Source organism: Bos indicus, chromosome 4 (genome assembly GCF_029378745.1).
Source record: "Bos indicus isolate NIAB-ARS_2022 breed Sahiwal x Tharparkar chromosome 4, NIAB-ARS_B.indTharparkar_mat_pri_1.0, whole genome shotgun sequence".
Lineage (NCBI taxonomy): Eukaryota > Metazoa > Chordata > Mammalia > Artiodactyla > Bovidae > Bos > Bos indicus.
Window position 1 is genome coordinate 72,134,534 of NC_091763.1, and position 17,543 is coordinate 72,152,076.

Sequence of the window (17,543 nt, forward strand, 5' to 3'; positions counted from 1 at the left end):
CTTTATATCATTTTGTGGCTCAGATCGTAAAGAATCTGCCTACGATAGGGAGAAGGGAATGGCTACCCACTCCGCTATTCTTGCCTGGGAAACCCCATGGACAGAGGAGCCTGGTGGGTTACAGTCTATGGGGTCACAAAGAGTCAGACACAACTGAGCAACTTTTGCTTTAGCTTTTACTTATAAGAAAAGCTATCACTTTACAGGTGACCAAGGCTGTGCAAATACTTTGGAGGCATATTGGCAGACATGCTATTTTTTCTGCCTTAAGAAGGATGAAACAGATGTAGGTGACCACAGACAAATGTATACCATGGGGGTACATGAGGCATAGCAGCCCAAGCTGGAACTCTGCTGGTGAGCAGGGTGCTTGTGTTGCTGAACTATTCTCAGCTACCTGCTTCCCAGAAGCCTCTGTGCCTGTAGAAGGAAGTCAATTACCTGTGTTAGAAGTTGAAACCAACAGAAGAGATTGAAACTACACTATGGGTAATCATTACAAAGCAAGATGAATACATTTATATTAATAAATGGTGGATGTGATTTGTCTATTGATTTATACAGGAAAAAAAGATTTTGTCCTAAAATTTGATCATTCAAGAATGTGAAATGAAGTAGTAAAAACCAAGTTTTGATTTGAAGGAATAAAAATCAAGTTGTAAAAGAACAGAGGGAAAATGAATTGCATTTTCCTTTGTTTTATATCTGCAAATAATGAGTTTGTAAGTACTAAAATGTTTACCAAAGGTGCCTCAATTTTGATGGATTCATGTGTAAGATAGGATTCAGGGACTGATAACCTTTTTCTGTTAAGGGCCAGAGAGTAAACATTTTCATTTGTCTAGGTCACAGTCTCTGTTGTAACTATTTAACTCCTGTTAAGTCCCCAAAGCTTCCAGGGACAAGTAAACAAATCAATGTGGCCAGATTTGACCTGTGGGCCCCAGCTTGTGGACCCCAGACAGATAAAAGGCTGCAAATCCTTTAAAGAAAAATGTCACGTGAGTAATATACAAAAAGAGTAAAACTAGAATTTAGTACTCTTCCTGAGAACACGACAGATTGATCTTTGGGTAACAGTTCGCTCTTATCAAGAAACAATAAAGACCATTCTATACCTTCTCTGTACTCAGTAACATCATAACTCTCTGTACTTGCTTTATTTGTTTTTGAGTCAGTTTGAACAAAAGTCTACTTTTGAAAAGGCTAGAATTTCTAATAGTTTGCTTTGTTATTTCCTATTTTGTCTGAGTCTAATCATTTTCTGCCTTTAGTCACCTATGACTAAAGCTCATATCTTACTTTCTCTGATAAATATTTTGGATAGTGCCTTTCCCAATTTAGGCCTCACATTTAAAAAAAATAATAATTCATCCTTATAATATAAACTAGCCTTTGGAATTTTCCAGTTTGGATAATATCAAAGATTTGCTTCCCTTCCTTACAAAAGAAGAATTACTAGAAATAATATGTTGGTAAATATTGTTGGAAAATCTCCACATTTTTATGTACATCCACAGTATTTATCAAAGTCCACAGTAGTAAAGGAGCTGAGATTTTCCAAAGAGAAGCACAACTTTCCTAAGTTAATTATACACAAATGAAATGTTATTAATATTAATATATTTTAAAACTGAATATCTTTTAAACTGGATAGAAATATACTGTTGGTCATGTTCAAAGACTGGCACAATAACTCCCAAAAAACACTTTTCCAAAAATTAAAATTTTGTTTGTGTGTTTAAATATCCTTACTAATTAGGAACAATTATAACACCTTGCAGTTTGACTTAAAAGGCCCTGCATATTTGTCAATGCCCACCTTGTCCACCGTATATTTTTATTGTAGGGTAGTCATTGATTAACACCTTGTAAATTCCATAACATATTATACACTGAGAGCGGAGTCCATCAGCCTTGTACGTGATATTATTGTTGTTTGTTATCAACCATGTCACTGGCAGGTGTTTTTCTTCAAAGTTGACTAAAAGTTCCTGCTACAAACTACATATGAGACAGTTGAGTCTTCTAGAAGAAATATTAAAATAGCCTCAGTATGTCCCATGTTCTCTTAACTAGTAATATTAAAGTAACGGACTAACGGGTGTAGGCTTTCCAGGGTATGCTGACACTGCCATCACCAACAGGCGTCTGTGTCTGTACCAAAGGTGTAAGTCTGGATCCTTGGTCCAGAAGCAGAGAAATTCATCAAAATTGGCCTGCAACCCAAGATCAGAAAAACAAGAATTAATTACACAGGAACAAATGAAACTCACTCAGTTGTGATTAATAGCATATTTTTAATAGTTATACGAGAAATTCCTTCTTAATTCTTATTGAAATATCTCTAAACTTCAGTTTAATAGGCTATATTGGGCTTCCCAGGAGGGGCAGTAGTAAAGAATCCACCTGCCAATGCAGGGGGTGCAGGTTCAATCCCAGGGTCAGGAAGATCTCCTGGAGAAGCAAATGGCAACTCACTCCAGGACTCTTGCTGGGAAAATCCCATGGACAGAGGAGTCTGACAGGGTACATTCCATGGGGTCACAAAGAGTCAGACATGAGTGAGCACACACAAAGAAGGAAGGATACATATATACATAGGCATATACACATATTAAATTAAAATGAAATACTCTTTAAATGGTATCTTACTACAACCAAACTCTCAAAATTCAGGGAAAAAATTCTACAAAAGATCTTAATAAGATTATAAACTAATAAATAAATTTAAAAATCTAAGATTTATGATTCTGGAAAAATGACATAAATTGATGATTCTTTTCTAGAAAACAACTCAAAATAGAGATCACAATGATTAAATATTATGTGAAGTGCTTACTAATTTTTTTATTTTCTAAGACCACGTTATTTACAAATTTTTAGTAAGAATAGGCCCTTCTTTCTACTCGAATATAATTAGAAAAACTGGATTTATAATCTTGACCATTCTATAAATGTCACATAGAAAAATAAATCTCATTTAATTGGATATGATAAGCTGACGATTAAGGAGCAGGAACTACATATTATATGAGAAAATGATGCCTATAAATTTTCTACAAAAAATTGATGTGCCACCTGTTTTGTGGCTTATGAAATCCTAGATTTACTGATGGTAAAGAATATTATGTCCTAGCTGGCCAGGAAAAGTGGTACTGCAGGTGAAACCTGGGAGAAGAGAATTGGACGGCTCTTGGTTTCAGTAGACAAATTGATAAAGGCAATAAAAATGCTTCTAGCACATAAAAAGGAAAACGGTTCAGCCCTAAAAGTTTTATAAAACTTTCAGACACAAACTAACTCCCAAGCTTTAGGATCTTATGACTCTAGTTTTATTAACTGCATCATAAGCAGGTATTTGTGCATTAATTAACATTCCTCATTACATCTATCTTTGTAAACCAGCTAGATAAAAAGAAATATCAGATTAATGATGTGAATGATAAAAGTGCTAAGTAAAAGTATGTGAGCAAATCAGTATGGAGGGTCTGAAAGCGAAACTGACACCCTGCTCTGCCTCCTTAGTGAGTAACTGCAAAACATTCCCAGTGCCCCCTGCTAGAAAGTACTTCGTACCTAAGAACAGCAATAACAACAAAACAAGAAGCAAACCCAGCTTTGCCCATTTTAGCTTGATTCTCAAAATACAGTCATACCTCATTTTTTCTCACACTTTGCTTTATTGCATTTTGAAGATATTATGCTTTTCATAAATTGAAGACTTGTGGCAACCCTGAGTTGAGCAAGCCCATTGGTGCCATTTTTCCAACAGCATTTGCTCACTTCATGTCTCTGTGTCACATTTAGGTAATCTTCACAATATTTCCAGCTTCATCATTTTTACATTTGTCATGGTGATCTGTGATCTTTGATGTTATTATCATAATTATTTTGGGGCACCATGAACCATACCCATAAAAGCCAGCAAACGATACATGTTGTGTATGTTCTGAGTGCTCCACTGATCAGATGTTTTCCCATCTCTTTCCTTCTCCTCAGCCCTTCCTATTCTCTGAGACACAACAATATTGAAATTAGGCCAATTAATAACCCTACAATGACCTCTAAGTTTCAAGCAAAGGAAGAGTCACATGTCTCTCACTTTAAATCCAAATTTAGAAATCATTACACTCAGTGAGGAAGGCATGTTGAAAGCCAAGATGGTAAAAGCGAGGATTCTTACAACAGTTAGCCAAGCTGTATATGCAAATAAAGAGTTCTTGAAGGAAGTTAAAAGTGCTACTCCCATGAACACATGAATAAAGTAAACAAAGAAGCCTATAGCTGATTTGGAGAAAGTTTTACTGGTCTGGATAGAAGATCAAACCAGCCACAACATTTCCTAAAGCCAACTCTAGTCCAGAGCAAGGCCCTAACTCTCTTCAATTCTGTGAAGGCTGAGAGAAGTCACAAAGCCACAGAAGAACTTTGAATCTAGCAGAGGTGCAAGGAAAAGCAGAAAGTGCTGGTCTAGAAGCTACAGCAAGTTATCCAGAAGGTCTAGCTAAGATAATTAATGAAGATGACTGCACTAAACAACAGATATTCAATGTACGTAAAACAGCCTTATCTTGGAATAAGATGTCATTCAGTACCTCACCAGCTTGAGAGGAAAAGTCAGTGCATGGCTTCAAATCTTCAAAGGACAAGCTGACCCTCTTGATAGAGGCTAATGCAGACAATGACTCTAAGCTGAAGCCAATGTTCTTTATTATTGTTATTCAGTTGCTAAGCCATTTCTTACTCTTTGTGACCTCATGGACTGCAGCATGCCAGGCTTCCCTGTCCTTCACCATCTCCCAGAGTTTGGTCAAACTCATGGCCATTGAGTTGGTGAGGCCATCCAACCATCTCATCCTCTGCCACCCCCTTCTCCTCCTGTCCTCAATCTTTCCCAGCATCAGGATCTTTTTCAATGAGTCAGTTCTTTGCATCAAAGTATTAATAGACCAAGTATTAGAGCTTCAGCATCAGTCCTCCCAAAGAATATTCAGGACTGATTTCCTTTAGGATTGACTGGTTTGATCTTCTTGCTGTCCAAGGGACTCTCAAGAGCCTTCTCCAGCACCACAGTTTGAAAGCGTCAATTCTTTGGTGCTCAGCCTTCTTTATTGCCCAACTCTCACATTCATACATGACTACTGCTCATTTACCATTCTGAAAATCCCAGGGCCCTTAAGAATTATGCTAAATCTACTCTTCCTGCACTCAATAAATGGCACAACAAAGCCTGAATGACAGCACATCCAGGCTTTGCTGTATATTTTAAGTCCATTGTTGAGATCTACTATTAGAAAACAAAAGATTCATTTAAAAATATTATCGATCATTGACAATGCACCTGGCCATTCAAGAATTCTGAAGGAAATGCACAGGTGATTAATGTTTTTATGCCTACTAACACAACATCTATTCCACAGCCTGTGGATCAAGGAGTAATTTTAGTTTTCAAGTCTTATTAAGAAATATATTTCATAAGGCTATAGCTGCTATAGATAGGGATTCCTCTGATGGATCTGGGCAAAGTAAATTGAAAGCCTTCTGGAAAGGAGTCACCATTTTGGATGTGATTAAGAACTTTTGTGATTCATGAGAAAAATATCAACATTAACAGGAGTTTAAGAGAAATTGATTCCAATCCTCATAGATGACTTTGAGGGGTTTAAGATTTCAGTAGAGGAAGTAACTACAGATGTGGTGGAAATAGAGGACTAGAATTACATGCGGAGCCTGAAGATGTGACTGAATTGCTGCAATTTCATGATGAAAGATGAGTTGTTTCTTATCGATGAGCAAAGAAGGTAGTTTCTTGAATTGGAATCTACTTCTAGTGAAGATGCTGTGAGGGTTGTTGAAATGACAACAAAGAATTTAGAATATTACATAAACCTAGCTGTGATAGAGCAGCTTCAGGGTTTGAGAGGGTCAACCTAAATTTTGAAAGAAGTTCTACTGTGGGTAAAATGCTATTAGGAAGTATTGTATGCTACAGAGAAATCGTTCATGAAAGGAAGAGAGAAAATCAATGCATTACACTTCACTGTTGTCTTATTTCAAGAAATTGCCACAACCACCACCCTGATCAGATAGCAGCTATCAACACTGAGGCAAGACTCTCCATCAGCAAAAAATAATAACTTGCTAAGATTCAGATGATGGTTAGCACTTTTTATTTACATGTTTTAGATGCAATGCAATCTCATACTTAATGGACTGCAGTATAGTGCAAATATAACTTCATAGGCACTGGGAAACTAAAAAAAAAAAAAATTGCATGACTTGCTCTATTACCATATGCACTTGTGGTCTGGAAAAAAAACTACCCACAATATGTATGCCTTTAAGTGAGATGTTGAGCCCTTAGGTCACAACTCATTAAAACATAGCAACAAAAAACTTTATTTCTGACTTCTGAAGTCCTGATGTCTCCAGATATAAGATTACCTTTGAGTACCTTACAATCAAGTGTAACAACTGCTGTTTTCCCACCACAAACATACTACAGTAATCTTGGTAACATTTTTTTAAAAGAACTTTAATATCTTTTATTTGGAGAGTAGCTATTAAAAGCCTGGGCTCCCTTGCAAAATCTCTCTGCAAGTAAGCTCCTTTTCTGTTCTATATGCTTCTGTTTCTGTGGCTTCCTTCTATGTTTAAAATCTCCAAACTTCTACTTGTAGCTCCTGCAAAGTAGCTTTGACAAATTCCTTGTGAAACTGCTTCAGATTCCATGACCCTGGCTCAGTTGTAACTAACCAGCAGACACCCTTTTACAGCCCATGAGGATGCCTATTCTAAGGTCCTGGGAAGGCTTCAGCAGTTCTGAGCCTCTGTTGTTTGCACGGGGCAGTGACACACAGTCATTATTCTGACACCACAAAGTTATCATCTCTTTTCAGCCCCACGAGTTTCTTTTGACATAAACGCTTCCCTTCCAGTTCAAAAATGACTCTGAGAGGGAGGAGAGGGAAGACAGGCACAGAAGAGGTCTTTGGGTATTAAATCAGCCCAAGCGTAGAGAATCCACAGTGGATTAATCTTCTATTTCCTTTCCATTATGAGCCTGTCTATGTGAAGAGTTGCTCTGCTTCTCAGTCATTATCTGACTCTTCAAAAAATTAATGCAGCTTCCAATTAGATCCTTTTTTTTCCTCTCCTGTTAATCTTGGTTCCTCCTCTGCTGTCATCCTAGTAAGTCAAGTCTCAATTAGCCAGCCTGCTGGTGATTACCATCTTGTTGCTCCACTGTTCAGACATTCTTTAATTTCCTGGAGCATGCCAGCCCCCTTCCTCTCTTCTTACCTCCCTCTAAACTACTTTTGCTAAAACTGGAGCCCATGATGTCTCAGCCCGTCATCTTATTCTGCAGGGCCTGGAGGGCTGACAGGTACGATGTCTTTTTCAGTAGGTCCAGACACACTTGCATGTTTAGGAATCCCAGTAGATGAGAGCTTTCTACTGATGTGACCAGGAGTCTACATCCCCGTGAGACTCTCTCGTAACCCTTTGTACCAAAGGAATGTAGGAAAATCCAAAGTAGATTCTAGTTTTAAAAGTAAAATTTTAAAAAGAAGGAGAAAGAGTCAGGCTCTTAACTTCAATTATGAAAGATGATTGGTTGAAGCTTTGTTGTTGTTTAGTCGCTAAGTCATGTCCAACTCTGCAACCTCATGGACTGTGGCCTGCCAGGCTCCTCTATCCATGGGATTTCCTGGGCAAGAATACTGGAGTGGGTTGCTATTTCCTTCTCCAGGAGATCTTTCTAATCCAAGGATTCAACCTGAATCGCCTACTTGGCAGGTGGGTTCTTTACCACTGAGCCACCTGGGTATGAAAGATGATTGGTTAAACCTTCTTATCAGTAAATCTCACCACAGAAATTAACTCAGAACTTTAGAGTTCTAGTCTAATTCTGCCAGCCACTGATTGACTTTGAGTAGAGTCACATCACATATTGACCTCAGTCTGTTTGTTTATAAGAGCTCCTCTGCTCTTCTACTCAACTTAAAGTTGAAAATAAAAATTTATTCTATTTAAAGCATACTAAAAGGACTACATGTGGGAAAAGACAAAGACAGTAGGGGAAGAGCAGACAAGAGGTGTTCACAAAATTGAGAAACTGGAACATGGATCAAGGAATTAGAAAAGACAAAGAGTAAATAGCAAGTGCCATCAGAGAGGGATGAAAGTGAGAATCAAGCCACTTCACAATGCAGACCCTCAGAAAAACTCACAAATTGGAGACACTCAGAGCTAGAGAGGATGGGATCAAGGTGGGAGTCTGAGAAAGGCAGAGGGGAAAGGAGAGACATTTAAAGTCATTAGAAGACTAATTCCCAGCTCCCTCCCCAATCCACCAGCCAGAACACCTACCTTCCCCTTCCACCACAAGACACTGGGTAAAAATGGAATCAGAGAGTCTCTAGACTCCAGTAAATCAGGCAGGGCAGAGATATCTACTGAAACTGGATCAACGGAAGTCTACCTACTGAACTCCCTGCCCCCTCCATTAGCTCCGTTGGTAAAGAATCCACCTGCAATGTGGGAGACGTGGGTTCGATCCCTGGGTTGGGAAGATCCCCTGGAGAAGGGAAAGGCTACCCACTCCAGTATTCTGGCCTGGAGAATTCCATGGACTGTATAGTCCATGGGGTTGCAGAGAGTCAGACACAACTGAGGGACTTTCACTTTCACCTACTGAAGCAGAAAACCGCCTGTCCACTACTCAGCTTTAAAAAAAGTTGGAGGAGTGGAATGGAGCACACAGTGAGAGGGGGTCACTGGGTAGGGTGACCCTCCCAAAGGCCTTCCCCATCTGCTCATATCCACTGCTCACACACAGAGCCCCTCCTCTAGCACATGATAGCTTAATAAAGATATGGTCATTCCTAAAAAAAAAAAAAAAAGTCAGCTAAACAGAGGGCAACCAGGCAGGAGGATACTGATAAATCTGTCTCTGGAGAAATCAAATGGTCCCAAAAATGATCACAGAGGAGGAAAAAATTCCTCTACTCTCTTATATTCAGTGGCTGAGAATGCAAAATAAACTGACAGAAAGATATATACGAACAAGAGAAAAAAAAATTATTAACATGTGCATCATGTATACACATGGGAGAAGTCAATGATGAGTCATTCCAAGAGGTGGTCAGAAGCTGAGGTTTATGTAGCATGTTAAGAAAATAATAAATTTGTGGAGAAATGACAAGAGAAAGGAAGATAGGTTTAGGTTTTTAGGGATGACAAACTATGGGAAGGTAAATACAGGGGGTAAACTAAAGGACAATAAGAGTCATTTGGTAATTTGCTATGTAAATTTCTCTTAGTGTCCATCTCTCGGTTGATAAGAGTCCAAAGCTCTTTCCTGGTGATAAAGAATTCTACTCTTCTTGGTATAGGAAAGGGAGACACATTAACAAATTTATGTCCTACTTTTAGGCAAACAGGGGAGGGAAGAAAACTACCCTGCATCTGCTTCTTCCCAATTGCCTGCAGTTCAAAATAATAATGTCATAGTGCTATGTTTTGAGATGGCCTGTTCTGAAACCCTACATGACACATAAAAATGACCCATAAGTGCTGAGTATTTGGAGAATATACAAGTACCAATCATTCTATATAAATTCTATGAAATGATGAACATGTATATGCACAGCTTTCAGTCAACTTTTTAGCACCTTGCTCCTAAATATGAAAACATCAAAAACATCATTACATCCGGGAAGCACCTAACATGAAAGTCCAAGAATCAAACACACAAAGAGAAGAAAGAAAGTCAAAGGAAAGAAATATTGTATCAGTTCAGTTCAGTTGCTCAATCATGTCCGAATCTTTATGACCCCATGGACTGCAGCACACCAGGCTTCCCTGTACATCTCTAACTCCTGGAGTTTACTCAACCTCACGTCCATCGTGTTGGTGATGCCATCCAACCATCTCATCCTCTGTCGTCCCCTTCTCCTCCCACCTTCAATCTTTCCCAGCATCAGGGTCTTTTCAAATGAATCAGTTCTTCCCATCAGGTGGCCAAAATATTGGAGTTTCAGCTTCAGCATCAGTCCTTCCAATGAATATTCACGACTGATTTCCTTTAGGATGGACTGGTTTGATCTCCTTGCAGTCCAAGGGACCCTCAAGAGTCTTCTCCAGCACCACAGGTCAAAAGCATCATTTCTTTGGCTCTCAGCTTTCTTTATAGTCAGACTCTCACATCCATACATGACTACTGGGAAAACCATAGCTTTGACTAGATGGACCTTTGTTGGTAAAGTAGTCTCTGCTTTTAAATATGCTGTCTAGGTTGGTCAGCTTTTCTTCCAAGGAGCAAGTGTCTTTTAATTTCTTGGCTGCAGTCACCATCCACAGTGATTTTGGAGCCCCTCAAAATAAAGTCTCTCACTGTTTCCATTGTTTCCCCATCTATTTGCCATGAAGTGATGGGACCAGATGCCATGATCTTAGTTTCTGAATGTTGAGTTTTAAGCCAACTTTTTCAGTCTCCTCTTTCACTTTCATGAAGAGGCGCTTTAGGCAATAACAAAACACTAAAAATAAATAACAGACCAGCATAAGCTACAATTAATACCCTCAGGAGTAAGAGAAGATACTGCATCCCTGAAACAAGATCAGTGTATGGAAGGGACAGGGACAGAATGAGATAAGGAAGGAGCTGGGGAAAGAAAGAAGAGGAGAAGGGAAGGTAAAGAAAGTAGAAAAGAAAATTCAAGAACAGGAAAGATCTTGGGGAAAAAGCACCCAAATTTTTCAAAATCCAAAAGAAGAGCTGGAAAATGAAGTTGAGGCAATTGCTCAGAAAATAGAACCAAAAGACAAAGAAAAATAAAATCAGAAAGAAAAGATCAGAAAACTAGAGCACTATTCCCATGACCAAATCTGAGTGAGAGTTCCAGAAAGAGAAAATAGAAGAAAAACAACAAAATTATTATTAAATGAATAATATAAGAATTAAAGAACTCAAACTTCCAGTGTAAAAGGATCCATTCAATGCCCAGCATAGTTAATTAAAAGAGATATCCTTTATTTCACATCACTGTGAAGTTTCAGAATACCAAATTCAAAAGAAAGATCCTCCCAAGAAGAGTCAAGAATCAGAATGGCAATGTTCTTCCCAATAGGAGAAGTGAATGTCTGAAGTCAATGAAATAACACATTCATTAGTCTTAGAGAGTGATTTCTATGATTTGATACCTAATCAATCTATCAGTTAATTTGTATGAAGAAATAAAATCATTTCAGACACAGAATGTCTTTAAAAAATTACTTCAATTCATTCTGTCTTAGGAAGAAATTTTATCAGTTAGGAATTGTAATAGTTACAGAGTCCACTGCAGTCCGCTTAAACATATACAGGTTTGTTTCTTTGTTTCACTAGTAAAAATAAGTCTAGAGGTAAAGTCAAGCCAGCATGTGACTTCAAGAAACCATCAGGGACATAGTTCATTCTATGTTTATGATTGATATTATTAGTACAGGTATCCTCATAGTCACTTATAGCTGTCAGAGCACCAGTTGTCACATCCATATTCCAGGCAGAAGAAAGAGGAAGAAAGAAGAAAGCACAGAGGGCAAAAACTGTCTTAGAAATCTCGCATATTTATATGTCATTAACCATACCCATCCATAAGGCAGCCTGGGAAACATAGCTTTGTTATTTCCTAAACCTAGTAATATAAGAATTTCATTAGATGGTAAGACGAGGATAATGGATATTGGTTAAGCAAACAGCAGTGTAATAAAAGATATACTCCACCAAAATGAAAGGACATATCAGGAAAAAAGAAGACATGATATTTGAGACACAGATGAGCTAACATAGTGTGGGACAATGGAAAGTCCTGTAGAGCAGGCTGAGAAGGCAGTTAGTCTAGATGGAGGCTAGGAGAGATATGTCCACAGGCCTGGTATGTTTAACCAGGAATGCCTGGTTTGTTTCAGCAGGTATATGAAGTTTTAAAAGTTCTGTTGGATAATGTGATAGAAAACTAAGTAAAGGAGTGGCGGGGGCAGGGGGGCGGGGGGGGAGGGCAGTTGCACAAGGGAGGAAATCTAATCATAACATACACATTTGGTTCCTCAGTGAATAATACATTTTTATAATAAGAAAAACATCCAATGTATTTAATTAAAAATCAGTACTGTATTCAAAGATTGGAAAGAGGGACCATAGGAATGTGTGAGATAGAAGGAGTCTAACTCATCTTCTTTTATAGTAGGACTTTTCTAGATATGTCTAAAATGATAAATTAAGAAATAATATAAGCATACTGTTTTAAATGCAATTACCAAAAGCAACAGCTAAAAGTTTAGGGAAGGAGATACATACAAAGAAATATATTCTTCATTATAAATCTTAAATGACATAGTTTAAACTTTAAACAATGTATATGTATTACTTAGATAAAAATTTAAAATAGTTTTTTAAAGATTAAATGATTAATGGGTATTATACAGAGCAAAATCAAGTTATGAACAATATGTGAAGTAAAATTCCAATTTGGAAAGCTTGTGCAAGAAGTATATGTGCAAAAAGAGCAGCATGACACTGAAGGCACATGCTATTTATTATATATGGAAATAGAAGTGTGCATAATAAAGTCTAGAACAACACATCCCAAATGGATAATAGATCTTACTCTACTACCGGGCTAAGGGCTGGCCTGTAGCCAATGGTAAATGGGGACTTAAAATTTTTAATGGTGCTTAAATTTTTCTGAGAATATATATTTGTATGTTAAAGTGACAGACTTTTAAAAAGAAAGTATGGGGGAATGCCTAAATCATTTCTTCAGAGCCATGCTTTCTCTATGATTCTTTGACTTTCTCCAGCCCAGGTGGTACCCAAATCATCCTGTTCCAACTCCTGTCCTTAGAGCTGAGAGCTCAGGTAATGGCTTCCCCCAAAGACATGTGAGATGTATGACTAGGGAACAAATACTAGCTATTAGAGGAGGAGGAGCCTGGTAGGCTGCAGTCCATGGGGTTGCTGAGTCAGACACGACTGAGCGACTTCACTTTCACTTTTCACTTTCATGCATTGGAGAAGGAAATGGCAACCCACTCCAGTGTTCTTGCCTGGAGAATCCCAGGGATGGGGGAGCCTGGTGGGCTGCTGTCTATGGGGTTGCACAGAGTAGGACACAACTGAAGTGACTTAGCAGCAGCAGCAGCAGAGGATGAACTGTTCTCCTATGCATCCCCATCCCAATGTGTTCTACTTCAACGCTATACACAAAAAGGAAGCTCCACCAATATTTTCTCACTGGGAAGGATTGAGTCCTATTGAGTCCTATTCTCCTCCCTCCCTCTCTCCCTCTTCTTTTCCCTCTCCTTTTTTCCCTCTCACCCTCTCAAAACTGTAAGCCCCCAAAAGAGCTTTCTCTCCTCCTCCAGTTACCATACCTGTGGGGTTCCTCTAAGGGAACAAGCCCCACTCCAGCTTTTTTCTCTAGCACTGGGCTTGTCACTTAAACCCAGGAAGGAGAGAGAAGCTTCCGCCATTCCTCCATTGAGTTGTACCAGTGTGATGGTGTGAGTTCTCACCTGAACCGGCAAATGCACAAGTTGTATGCGTGTTGAATTTCTACAATTGAATTTGAAATCGTACACCCAACATCATAATTCAGGCTGTGTTGTTCATTCTGTGCTGTCTCCATTTGTAGCAGCAATGACCTGTGGAGTCAGTTCATCCGTGTGTGTGTCTCACAGTCCAGTCTTTCTTGCCCACACCCATTCTCCACCACCTGAACTGGCTCCAGTGCCCTGGGGAAACTTCTGAAGCCACAACAAAATGTCCAACAGGCAAGACCTGTGTCTCCCCTCTCTCAGTCTCAGTTGATGCCATGTAGATGCACTTGGCTGGGGGGCTGTTCTTGGCATTGTTGGGAAGATTCTGCTTTCACCTCTGTGACATGTCATAGTCAGTCTTTAAGTTAGTTACCAGGTTGGCCTTGGCTCTACCTGAATACGTGTCCCACTCCTGACTGGGATCCCCCAAAGTAAGCATGCTGCTTCTCTCCCTTGGCTAATCTCTAGGTGCCACTAGGAGAGAGAGGAAATTACTGGATCTGTCCTTATGATGTGGTGGGGCCAGGAGCTCTTCATGTGTCTATATGCACTACATCTCTACTTCTCTATGTTATCACCCATGTGTGTTGGCACAGCGAGAGCTGCAAGTCTTGAAAGGCCTTGTGGGAAGCAGGGCACCAGTGGATCACTCTTGGATCCCCCAGATGCCCAGGCTGGGTTTGCCTTAAGCCTAGGTCCTTGCTCCCCATCCAATCTTTGGAGGATTAGGAGAGAAGGGTCAGAACACATAACCTAATTCTTTTCTTCTGTCCAAACTTTGTCTTCCTCTCTCCAGTCTTGAGCCCTTTACTTTCATCCTCAAAGGACATCTACTACCAATCTCCTGCTCTGTCTGTCCATGCTGATGAGTAAATCCATATTGTTCCATATCAGGGAAAGGGGCTTTGTTGTTGTTTTTTTTAAACTTAAAGTCTAAAGAATTGGGACTTCCCTGGCTGTTCAGTGTTTAAGACTCTGCACTTCTAATTCAGGGATTGCAGGTTCAATTTCTAGTTGGGAACTAGGATCCCAATGCCAAGTGGCATGACCCTCCCCCCCCCCCCCAAAAAAAAGGCTAAAGAATTAAGTGTCTTTGCCCCTGTTGTACACTGTTCCTGGTGACAACATCCCCCAGCCAGTGATCACCAGGAATATGTGAGAAGCTGAGTAAGTTGAGTTTATTCTTTGTCACAATGAAAAAAACATGCACACCATGGGGAACTGTGATACATCTCAGTAACAAGGGGTTGTAAAGAACTTCTTGTAGGATTTTGGCTTATGTTAGGTGATTTTGCAGAGGGTTTAAGGAAGTGGATTTCTGCTCTGAATTGGCTGCTATAGGAAGCATGGGTAAGCTAATTCTATCTTGAGTGAGTGAGTGAAGTCGCTCAGTCATGTCCGACTCTTTGAGACCCCATGGACTGTAGCCTACCAGGCTCCTCCCTCCATGGGATTCTCCAGGCAAGAGTACTGGAGTGGGTTGCCATTTCCTTCTCCAGGGGATCTTCCCGACCCAGGGATCGAACCCAGGTCTCCCACATTGCAGGCAGATGCTTTAACCTCTGAGCTATCTTAAGATACCTCAATAAATCTTATCTGGAAAGAGGGAAAACTACAAGGCTAAAGTCATATTTGGCAATTACTCACATTAACCAGAAGAGGAGAGGATTAGTATTTTGTGGTTTTGACAATGTTCATGCTTTGCCAGTAGTCAGAAATGGTTGTACAGTCATCTTATTTTTGTCTTGAGCCATCATGACCAGGGGTTCCCTGGTGGCTCAGATGGTAAAGAAGCTGCCCACAATGCAGGAGACTTGGGTTTGATTGCTGGGTTGGAAAGATATTCTGGAGAATGGAATGGCAACCCACTCCAGTATTCTTGCCTGGAGAATTCCATGCATAGAGGAGCTTGGTGGGCTATAGTCCATGGGATCACGAAGAGTTGTACATGACAGAATGACTAATACACACACACACACTCACATCGTGACCAGAGAGGCCTTGCCTTGAAGTTGATATTCTGTGACATTGTTCACATTCAACAGGAGAACGCCAAGGCCTAACTGACTGGCTTCCAAGTTCCAAGGGCTGCTTTTCTTTCCCAATGGTTAGCTGCAAAGGTTTGCATCCCTACCATGTTAAGTGGGAAATGGCACATTAATTGTGGATTTGAAGGGGCCTCCCACACTAGGACTAAAGCTGATGCTGCAATTTGTTCCTAATTTGGTTTCATGTGTCTGATCTCAGTTGGTCAAAACTCAGTGAGGAGGAAGCCTGTGACTGGCAGCCCCAGCACCCAACATATGGAGAAAACCTTATGAGCAAACACAAGGGCCAGTTTTTGAGAACCTAAGTGCCATACTGGGACCACAGCAGACAGCTGGAGAGCTGGCCTATGACTGGATAGCAACTGGTACAGCAGGCTCAGCTGAGCAGGTTCACCCCTGAGAGAGTCTCTTCACTCCCAGAAAGGCAATGAAGGTATATGGTATAAATATATATCCCGTATAGGCATATGGAATCATTTTTCTGACTAGGGCATGTTTTCTTTCTTTGAAATTGTGTCTTGGCCAGAACTACTGTGAACTATGAAAAGGACCTACATTCCTCCATGAGCCACAGAATATTACTGTATGATTCCAATCTTTAAACCCTGAGAGCTGTGCATCACATGAGGCACTACACCAGTTGCCCCAAATTATGTTCCTCTATTTTAGGTCCTGAAGGTCTGCTAGAAGAAGTCGACAAGAAGTGGTAGATTTTATCAATGAGTGAGTACAGTGAACTGGAAGGCTACATGAGAGGGGTGGAGTGGTTTGTTACAGAGGAAATAAGCCATCTTCTTAGAATGAAAATCAGGGAGGAAAAAGTCCATGGAGCTTATTTCAAACCCAGAGTTTAGAAAGGAATTAAAAAGACGTTAGCAGGAAACATGCTTTCTTTACAAATTAGGTTTACTCAGGGACTCAAGGGAAAATCGAATCAGCTTAAGAAACAAGATTTCGTCTTTTAGTCAGAACACTGGCAGTGGGGAAAGAAAAGGAAAAAGCAAACAAAAAAGATATACTGATTAAACTCCAGGGATGAAAGCTTGCTTTGGGAAAATAGAGAAAGTTAGAGAACACAAGGCTGGAATCTCAACACGGATTTGAAAGGGAAAAAAGCTATACTCTGATGTAAGTGCTTAAAAACTGCAACCAAAGGGACATTTCAGGTATCAGCAGGTCAGAGGGCGTGATGGGGTCAAGGTGGCCCAACAGAGGAAGGTGGGGAGACCACAGAAGGTAAGGGAATGATGGCCTGGGGACACTGGAGCTCAGGAAACTCTCCTGGACCACCCTTTCCAAGCATCAGGTAGCAAATTAATAAGAACAATGGGGAAACTCCCTTGGATGATTGGGGCACTTAGAGAAGACGCACAGGACTTTTACATTCATTTGAGAGGGAAAGACCAGGAAAAACAATGTGAAATATTTCAGAAACTAGTAAGAGAATGTCAAGATCTAGAGGCACACAATGTCTGCACAGTGAGAAAATGTGGCCGGAATAAGGAGGGCGTTATACATAGGGAAGGAAAGATGGTCAAGTGCAGCCTGGCTGGCTAATGACAGATTGAGTACTGATCTGGGTGAGAGGCTGCGCTTATGTGGAAACCTCCTGGTGGCATTACCTGGCTTGGGAAGGGAAAGTGGCAGGATGCTTTTAAACAGTGGAGAACCCCATGAGGCCCCTGTGAGGCAGAAACTAAGCCAGGTTGAAAGGAGAGAAGAAGTGCTTTTTGGCAGAAAGAAAAGTTTCTATTCATTTGTATATGTTTATTCAATATAATGAGCTCAGGGCTGATGTCATGAGAATCTTGTGAGTCCTACTGACTGCACAGCATTAAGTCAACTTTGAAAACAAGAGGGCATACACACCCTGTGTGCCCAGGTTATAGGGGTTGTAGAGGGAAGCAG

The 17,543-nt window shown here is 40.1% G+C and overlaps 1 long non-coding RNA gene across 1 annotated transcript; it reads right to left on the bottom strand.

Moving 5' to 3' along the window:
* Positions 1 to 212: 212 nt before the first annotated feature.
* Positions 213 to 4,706, bottom strand: LOC139182626 (uncharacterized). Its single transcript, XR_011566144.1, has 3 exons — positions 4,599 to 4,706; positions 1,823 to 2,219; positions 213 to 420 (listed from the first exon to the last, which is right to left on the bottom strand). It is a non-coding gene; the product is annotated as an uncharacterized lncRNA (long non-coding RNA).
* Positions 4,707 to 17,543: the final 12,837 nt, after the last annotated feature.